Source organism: Staurois parvus, unplaced genomic scaffold, assembly GCF_062004578.1.
Source record: "Staurois parvus isolate SC_StPar_1 unplaced genomic scaffold, SC_StPar_1.0 ptg000179l, whole genome shotgun sequence".
In the NCBI taxonomy this organism is placed as follows: Eukaryota; Metazoa; Chordata; class Amphibia; order Anura; family Ranidae; genus Staurois; species Staurois parvus.
The window spans coordinates 3,200,001-3,208,390 of record NW_028317975.1 but is presented as its reverse complement, the minus strand read 5'-3'; the positions used below and the strand labels follow the sequence as shown (position 1 = coordinate 3,208,390).

General features: G+C 44.5%; 1 long non-coding RNA gene across 1 annotated transcript in view; it reads right to left on the bottom strand.

Annotated features, from left to right (window-relative positions):
- Window positions 1–5,710: 5,710 nt before the first annotated feature.
- The window catches only part of LOC149462249 (uncharacterized), a 41,359-nt gene continuing 38,679 nt past the window's right edge, over window positions 5,711–8,390 (bottom strand). The window contains exon 2 of the long non-coding RNA XR_016312687.1: window positions 5,711–6,135. This is a non-coding gene — a long non-coding RNA (uncharacterized LOC149462249). The remainder of the gene's footprint in view (window positions 6,136–8,390) is intronic.

The following is an 8,390-nucleotide window of genomic DNA, read 5'->3' as shown; positions in this document are numbered from 1 at the left end:
TAGGTGTGGTTTGAGTGTGGGTGAGGACACAGGGGCCCCATGATCCCCTATTGCCCAGGGGCCCCATGAGTTGTCAGTCCACCCCTGGTCTGGACTCTGATGCGATAGGGGGCTCTGACGTAAATGGGGGCTCTGATGTGAAGGGGGATGGTCATCGTAGATGCTGGGCTTAGACATATGACCTTGGAGCTTAAAGAACAAATTGTAGTGCCAGTCACAGAAAGCTCCGCCCGGCGCGTGTTTCTCCAACAATGGCGTCTTCTGGAATTGGAGAACAATCCACATGGAGACATGGATGGATGGGGGAATTTGCTGTGAAAATTAAAAACGATTTAAATATCATTTTCAGTTTTTGGTGCTCAGGTACAGAATATTTCCACTTTAAGCCCTAAAACGTATTGGGACCGGAGAGATAGCCGCTGAAACAACTAACTGTACTTTGAGCACACATTCAGGGGCGTATTTACCACAAGGAAACAAGGCATTTGCCTAGGGCGGCATTTTTCAGGGGGCAGCGCCTTCCTCCCAGAAGAAGGGAAGAAGGGACACATGTGCCATTGGAACCAGGTGGGATCCGAGAGAGCCTGCGGGCTGCTTGATGGTGTATGCAGAGCCCGACTCTCATTCCTAGGGATGTCTGGAGGTGAGAAGATGAGTGTCTCTCTCTTTCACCAGGGGGTGGGGGGTGGTAGTGGAAGGCTCTCCCGCAGGTAGGGGGCAGCAGGGGTGTTTTGGTCAATGTCAGGCTCTCTCCGCGGTAGGGGGTGGTGGTGGTGTTGGCCCATTTCCATGGAGGCAGACGATTTTTGAGTTGCCTAGGTCAGCACAAAACCTAAATACACCACTGTACACATTCACTGGATGTCAGAATTGTCCAGCACACATTTGTCCTATTATAAATACGACAAATGTGATTGTTTATAAATTTGCCGCCAAGGGACAAGCGTCTGATATGAATTCTCCGCCAGTCTTCTGGTGATACGTGTTTGAGGAGTAATTTGCATTTTCGGTTATCACCCTCAATATTGGATGGAAGTCTGCATTGATCTAAATGGTTTATACAAAGACTGACGATTACAGTTCCTGTCTTTAATTACCACAAACCTTGCATGAGATTTGTACTGTACGGGCAAACAGGTTTACATCTGTGAGTAATTAGCGATTCATGAAACTCATATTTCCTCATTAAGTGAAGGGCAAACAGAACAGCTAATTCTATTTTCCTAACAGTTTTATTATTTTTAGTAGTTAATTCCACCAATTATTCTTGTTCTTTTTTCAATATAGGGTATTTTATTCTGAAAAGGATAAAAAGATGGAATAACTTAAAAAACTTATTTACCATCTAAGGATGAACTCATCTCTCCTTCATACAGCCTGGTCTTATGAGTATGTACAGTATGTGGGCTGCACTTACGCACATGGAAGACCTTTTGCACATGGAAGACCTTCTGCACATGGAGGACCTTTTTGTGCACATGGAAGACCTTCTGCACAGATCTTCTTGAACATATGGAACACCTTCTTGAGCACATGGAAGACGTTCTGTGCACAGAGGAAATTCTTGTGCACATGGAAGACGTTCTGCACACGGAGGAAATTCTTGTGCACATGGAAGACCTTCTACACATTGAAGACATTCTTGAGCACATGGAAGACCTTCTTCTGCACTTGGAAGATCTTCTGCACTTGGAAGATCTTCTGCACATTGAAGACCTTCTACGGATAGAAGACCTTCTGCACAGATCTTCTTGAGCATATGGAACACCTTCTTGAGCACATGGAAGACGTTCTGCACACAGAAGAAATTCTTGTGCACATGGAAGGCCTTCTTGTACACATGGAACACCTTCTACACATTGAAGACATTCTTGAGCACATGGAAGACCTTCTTGTGCACTTGGAAGATCTTCTGCACATTGAAGACCTTTTACAGATAGAAGACCTTCTTGTGCACATGGAAGACCTTCTGCAGAGTCCTTCTTGGCACATAGAGGATGTTCCTGAGCACACAGAAGACCTTTTTGAGCACATGGAACACCTTCTGCACATGGGAGACCTTCTTGTGATTATGGAAGACCTTCTTATGCACATGGAAGATCTTCTTGTGCAAAATGAAGACCTTCTTGTGCACACAATAGACCTTCTACACATCGAAGACCTTCTTGTGCACATGAAAGATCTTCTTGTGCAAAAGGAAGACCTTCTTGTGCACATGATAGACCTTCTAAACATTGAAGACCTTCTTGAACATATGGAAGATTTTCTTGTGCACTTGGAAGATCTTCTGCGCATGGAAAACCTTCTACACTTGGAAGACCATAACGGGGGATATGATCTCCATGTATAATACATAAGGAGGGATATGATCTCCATGTATAATACATAAGAGGGGATATGATCACCATCTATAATACATAAGGGGGATATGATCTCCATGTATAATACATAAGGGGGGATATGATCTCCATGTATAATACATAAGGGGGGATATGATCTCCATGTATAATACATAAGGGGGGGTATGATCTCCATGTATAATACATAAGGGGGATATGATCTCCATGTATAATACATAAGGGGGGATATGATCCCCATGTATAATACATAAGGGGGGATATGATCTCCATGTATAATACATAAGGGGGATATGATCTCCATGTATAATACATAAGGGGGATATGATCTCCATGTATAATACATAAGGGGGGGGATATGATCTCCATGTATAATACATAAGGGGGGATATGATCTCCATGTATAATACATAAGGGGGGATATGATCTCCATGTATAATACATAAGGGGGGATATGATCACCATGTATAATACATGAGGGGGGATATGATCGCCATGTATAATACATAAGGGGGATATGATCTCCATGTATAATACATAAGGGGGGATATGACCTTCATGTATAATACATAAGGGGGGTATGATCTCCATGTATAATACATAAGGGGGATATGATCTCCATGTATAATAGATAAGGGTGGATATGATCTCCATGTATAATATATAAGGGGGGATATGATCACCATGTATAATACATAAGGGGGGATATGATCTCCATATATAATACATAAGGGGGGATATGATCACCATGTATAATATATAAGGGGGATATGATCTCCATGTATAATACATAAGGGGGGATATGATCTCCATGTATAATACATAAGGGGGGGGGGTTATGATCTCCATGTATAATACATAAGGGGGATATGATCTCCATGTATAATACATAAGGGGGGATATGATCTCTATGTGGAATACATAAGGGGGGATATGATCTCTATGTGTAATACATAAGGGGGGATATGATCTCCATGTATAATACATAAGGGGGATATGATTTCCATGTATAATACATAAGGGGGGATATGATCTCCATGTATAATACATAAGGGGGGGATATGATCTCCATGTATAATACATAAGGGGGGATATGATCTCCATGTATAATACATAAGGGGGGATATGATCTCCATGTATAATACATAAGGGGGGATATGATCTCCATGTATAATACATAAGGGGGGATATGATCTCCATGTATAATACATAAGGGGGATATGATCTCCATGTATAATACATAAGGGGGGATATGATCTCCATGTGTGATACTTCAGTGGTTCATATAGTGAACTCGGTGTAGAGGTCACCCTGAGGTCATCACAGAGGACAAGGGGGGCGCTCTTTACGTCTGGAGGAAAAAAAATGTAATCTCCAAACACGGAAAGGTTTCTTCACAGTAAGATCTGTGAGAATGTGGAATAGACTCCCTCAAGAGTTGGTTGTGGCCAGCTCAGTGGATTGCTGTAGGAAAGTCCTGGATTCTTTCTTGGATACACAGAATATAACTGGATATAACATTTATAGGGAAAGTTGATCCAGGGAATAACCGATTGCCTCTCGGGGGATCAGGAAGGAATTTGTTTCCCCATGCAGGAGCAAATTGGATCGTGCTTTGCTGGGTTTTTGCCTTCCTCTGGATCAGCTGTGGGTGTAGGATTATAACTTTTTTTTTTTCTAATAGATGAGCTGGATGGACTTTTGTCTTTTTTCAGCCAGACTAACTATGTAACTATGCAACAATGTAAAAACGTGTTGAATATTTCTTTAAATAGCAACATGATCCTCCATTTTACTATTATATTTTGCTGAAACGGGGCGATGGCTATAATTGCCTCATTAAAACGCCCATAAATTGGGCTTCAGCCTGGGGTGGACCTACAGAAAAGGCATAAATAAAATAAAATATGCTTTTCATTACCTAACCACAGCCAGGGGCGGACTGACCATTTGAGCACTCGGGCATTGCCCGAGGGCCCGGGGTCAGTAGGGGGCCCCATGAAATGCCCCTGGTACCTTTTATAGGCTTTATTGGGTGTGCTTTGAGTGTGGGCAAGGACACAGGGGCCCCATGATCCCCTATTGCCCAGGGGGCCCCATAAGTTGTCAGTCCGCCCCTGACCACAGCACATATCTGAACAGGACCAAGAGCTTCTTAGATACACAGACTATAACTGGATATAACATTTATATGTAAAATTATTATTATTATTATACAGTATTTATATAGTGCCAAAGGGTATGCTCAGCGCTGTACAGTAGCAAGGGGGACATAACATGAGACAAGACAGTAACAATACAATACACAAGGGGTTCGAGGGCCCTGCTCTTTCGAGCTTACAATCTAGGAGGGAGGGGAAGGTGGTACAGGAGGAGATGGCTGTGGGGGATGGAGTGGTAGGAGGAGTGGAGGAGGTTAGTTGTTAGGTGAGATCAGGTGTTAGGTGAGGTTGGGGTAGGCTTCCCTGAAGAGGAGGGTTTTCAGGGTGCGCCTGAAGGTGAGGAGGGTAGGTGACAGTCTGATGGATTGGGGTAGGGAGTTCCAGAGGATGGGGGACGCCCTGGAGAAGTCCTGCAATTGGGCATGGGGGGAGGACACCAGGGAGCTAGAGAAAATTGATCCAGGGAATATACGATTGCCTCTCGGGGGATCAGGAAGGAATTTTTTTCCCTGCAGGATCAAATTGGATCGTGCTTTGCTGGGTTTTTTTGCCTTTTTGCCCAACTGTGGGTATAGGATTATATATATATATATATATATATATTTATTTATTTTTTAATGGTTGAACTGGATGGACTTTTGTCTTTTTTTCAGCCAGACTAACTATGTAGCTATGTAACAATATAAAATCCTGTTGAATATTTCTTTAAATAGCAACATGATCTTCTATTTTACTGTTATATTTTGCTGCAATAGCGGGCGCTGGCTATCATGGCTGGCCTCATTGAACCGCCCATAAATTGGGCTTCAGCCTGGGGTGGAAAAGGCAGAAATAAAATATCCTTTTTATTTCCTAACCACAGCACATAACTGAACGGGATCAAGAGCTACATGTACTTGATGTCCTAGTGGATTCAACAAGACATTGTGGCGATACTTCATATTTAATTGTTAGCAAACTGCAAGCAGAATATATGAAAAACAAAAGAGTTAATAATAAGACACATTGCAGCTTTAGGGGATTAAAAGAACTGCTAGATAATGCCTCTGAACAGGACTGCTGCCTAGTTGCCCCTACACCACATCTGCTCTGTCTTCTCCCAGGGGGGACCTATTCTGCACTTCTCAGCATAAAATCTTCCAGCAATGAACGCCAAATCATTTTTTCTTTCTTATTAAACCTTAAAAAGAATAGAATAAATGAACCGTCAGCAGGTCACTGCTTTGGCTCTGTTTTTATTTCTCCAATTAACAGCCATGCAGAGTATTTTAGGCGAGGAATCGAGATATCCAATGAATGAATATAGAGCGGTGCGCCCCCGGCGGCGTAGGGTCAGCGCTTGTCATTGCTCCACGCTGATATGAAAGTAAACCAATAAACTGGAACAAGGTGCCGCTCGGAGGTCGGTGCGGAGAGACCCGCTCGCAGGAAATCTCCGGAGCCCTCTGCCTGATTAATATGGAAGGCAGAGAGACGTCTTATTAACTTCTGGCGTGCTGCAGCTGAAATGACAATACCGGGACCAGATCACCGGCAATCCGCACAATCCCACCGCGTCAGGTATGTGAGAAGAATTACCAGAGGATGGCGAGTCCTTGAAAGACACCGGAACTGATCTACAAGAGAAGAAAAAAGTGCGATGAAACTCCATGTCCTGTCCTCACCCCCTCTACATCAGTTTTGGTCTTTTATTTTTTATATTATTTTCATGTTTTTTTTGAAAAATTATTTACGGTATAAGCCCGGGTTCACACAGATGTGGTGTGGAATTTGCAGCGTTTTCTGTGCGAATTCCGCACCGCATCAGAATCGCACCCCGTTCATGCGAACTGCTGCGGGTGTGTATGTTAACAGCACCCCGAAAGCGCGGTGTGATGTGCAGAAACAGATCGCATAGGTGTGAATACCCGTGCCATCCGATTCTAGTGCGGACCCAAAAAAAGGGTCCTGCACGTGTTTGGTGCGGGAGCGGTGAGATTAGAGCCATATAAATGTACGACTCCGATCGCACCGCACGCAAATCGCATGTGATTCGCACAGGAATGTGGTGCGGTTCCTGTGCGAATCACATGCGATGTACAGCAACGCATATATGTGAACCGGGGCTCAATGTTCTGTCCTCATCTCCTCCACATCATTTGATTTTTTGGCTTATTAACCACTTCCTGACTGCCCTATAGCAGAAATACTGCTGCGGGGTGGCAGGGCTGCGCAAAATCACATACATATACATGATTTTGTATTTCTGGGTAGGCCCTGCCCGCGCCGCCATTGGCTGCTACAGATTTTGCTCACCAGGTCCTGGCCAGTGATGCCCCATAGCAGGGGTGGACTGACAACTCATGGGGCCCCCGGGCAATAGGGGATCATGGGGCCCCTGTATCCTTGCCAAAACTCAAAAAAGCCTATGAAAAAGGTACCAGGGGCATCTCATGGGGCCCCTTACTGACCCCGGGCCCTCGAGCAGTGCCCAAGTTTCCAAATGGTCAGTCCGCCCCTGTCCCATAGACGATCGCTGAGTAATCCTGACAGGGGAGAGGTCTGTATGCAAACAATACAGATCTCTCCCCTGTCAGCTCCAGAACACTGCTTTGTATGGCTCTGCATAGCACAGCCATACAAAGCAGCATGCTTACACAGTAAGGGCTCGTTCACACTTGACTAATTTCTAACACTTGCCAAATGCCTCTATAGCATTTGACAGGCGTTTGGGAAGCATTTTAAACGCTCCTCAAACTCTCCCCAAATGCCCCTTGCGCGTTTTTGAGGTGTTTGATTAGGTGTTTGCCAAGCGCTAAAACCGCAACACAAACGCCTACAATGAAGTGCAATGGTATTAACGCTCCAAACGCCTTGCAACCGCCTCACAAATGCCCCGCAAATGCCTGCCAGGCGTTTGAGGACCATCCCCATAGACTTGAATGGGATGCTTCAACTGCTCCTGACTCGACATGAGGTGTCAATTTTGCCGCGACCAGCGGCGGACTGACCATTTGGAAACTCGGGCACTGCTCGAGGGCCCGGGGTCAGTAGATGGCCCCATGAGATGTCCATGGTACCTTTTTCATGGGCTTTTTTGAGTTTGGGAAAGGACACAGGGGCCCCATGATCCCCTATTGCCCGGGGGCCCCATGAGTTGTCAGTCCGCCCCTGGCCGTGACGCTAACGCTTCAGTGTGAACAGCACACTGTGCGGCCATGTGTAGAATTTTTATAGGTGTTTAAGGAGCATTAAAAATGCTTCCCAAAAGCCTGTCTAACGCCTGCTTACAAAGCTAGTGTGAAAGTAGCCTTAGGTACACACAGTGAACACAGTAAAACACACACAGTTAACCCTTTGATCACCCCAGATGTTCATTCCTGCCCAGCGCCATTAGTACAGTGTCAGTGCTTTTTATTAACACTGATCACTTTATGACCCTAGGATCACACCTATACGTTCTCTGCCGCGTTTTGCAGAAATGCACTACAGGCCATTTAACATGATTTCCTATGTGACAGGTTCACATCTCCGCGTTTTCAGCCAGTACGCTTTTTGGAAAGGGTCAGGGATTTTTTTGAACGCAAAAAAGTTGCGTTTTTGGTTCCACAGACTTCAATAGAAATGCTGCAGAAAACCATGTATTGCGTTTTCGTCTCGTTTTGCATTTTAAATCTGCCTAGCAACAAAAAAAAATGTAAAAGAAATTTAAAACAAATGCAAAATGCGGCAAATGCAATGCAGAAATGGCGCAAATGCAACCTGTATAGGTGTGAACCTAGCCTTAGAGGTTGATTTACTGGAGAGTGCATTCTCTGGTGCAGCTCTTCATAGAAACCAATCAGCTTCCAGGTTTTATTGTCTAAGTTTCATTGAACAAGCTGAAGGTAGA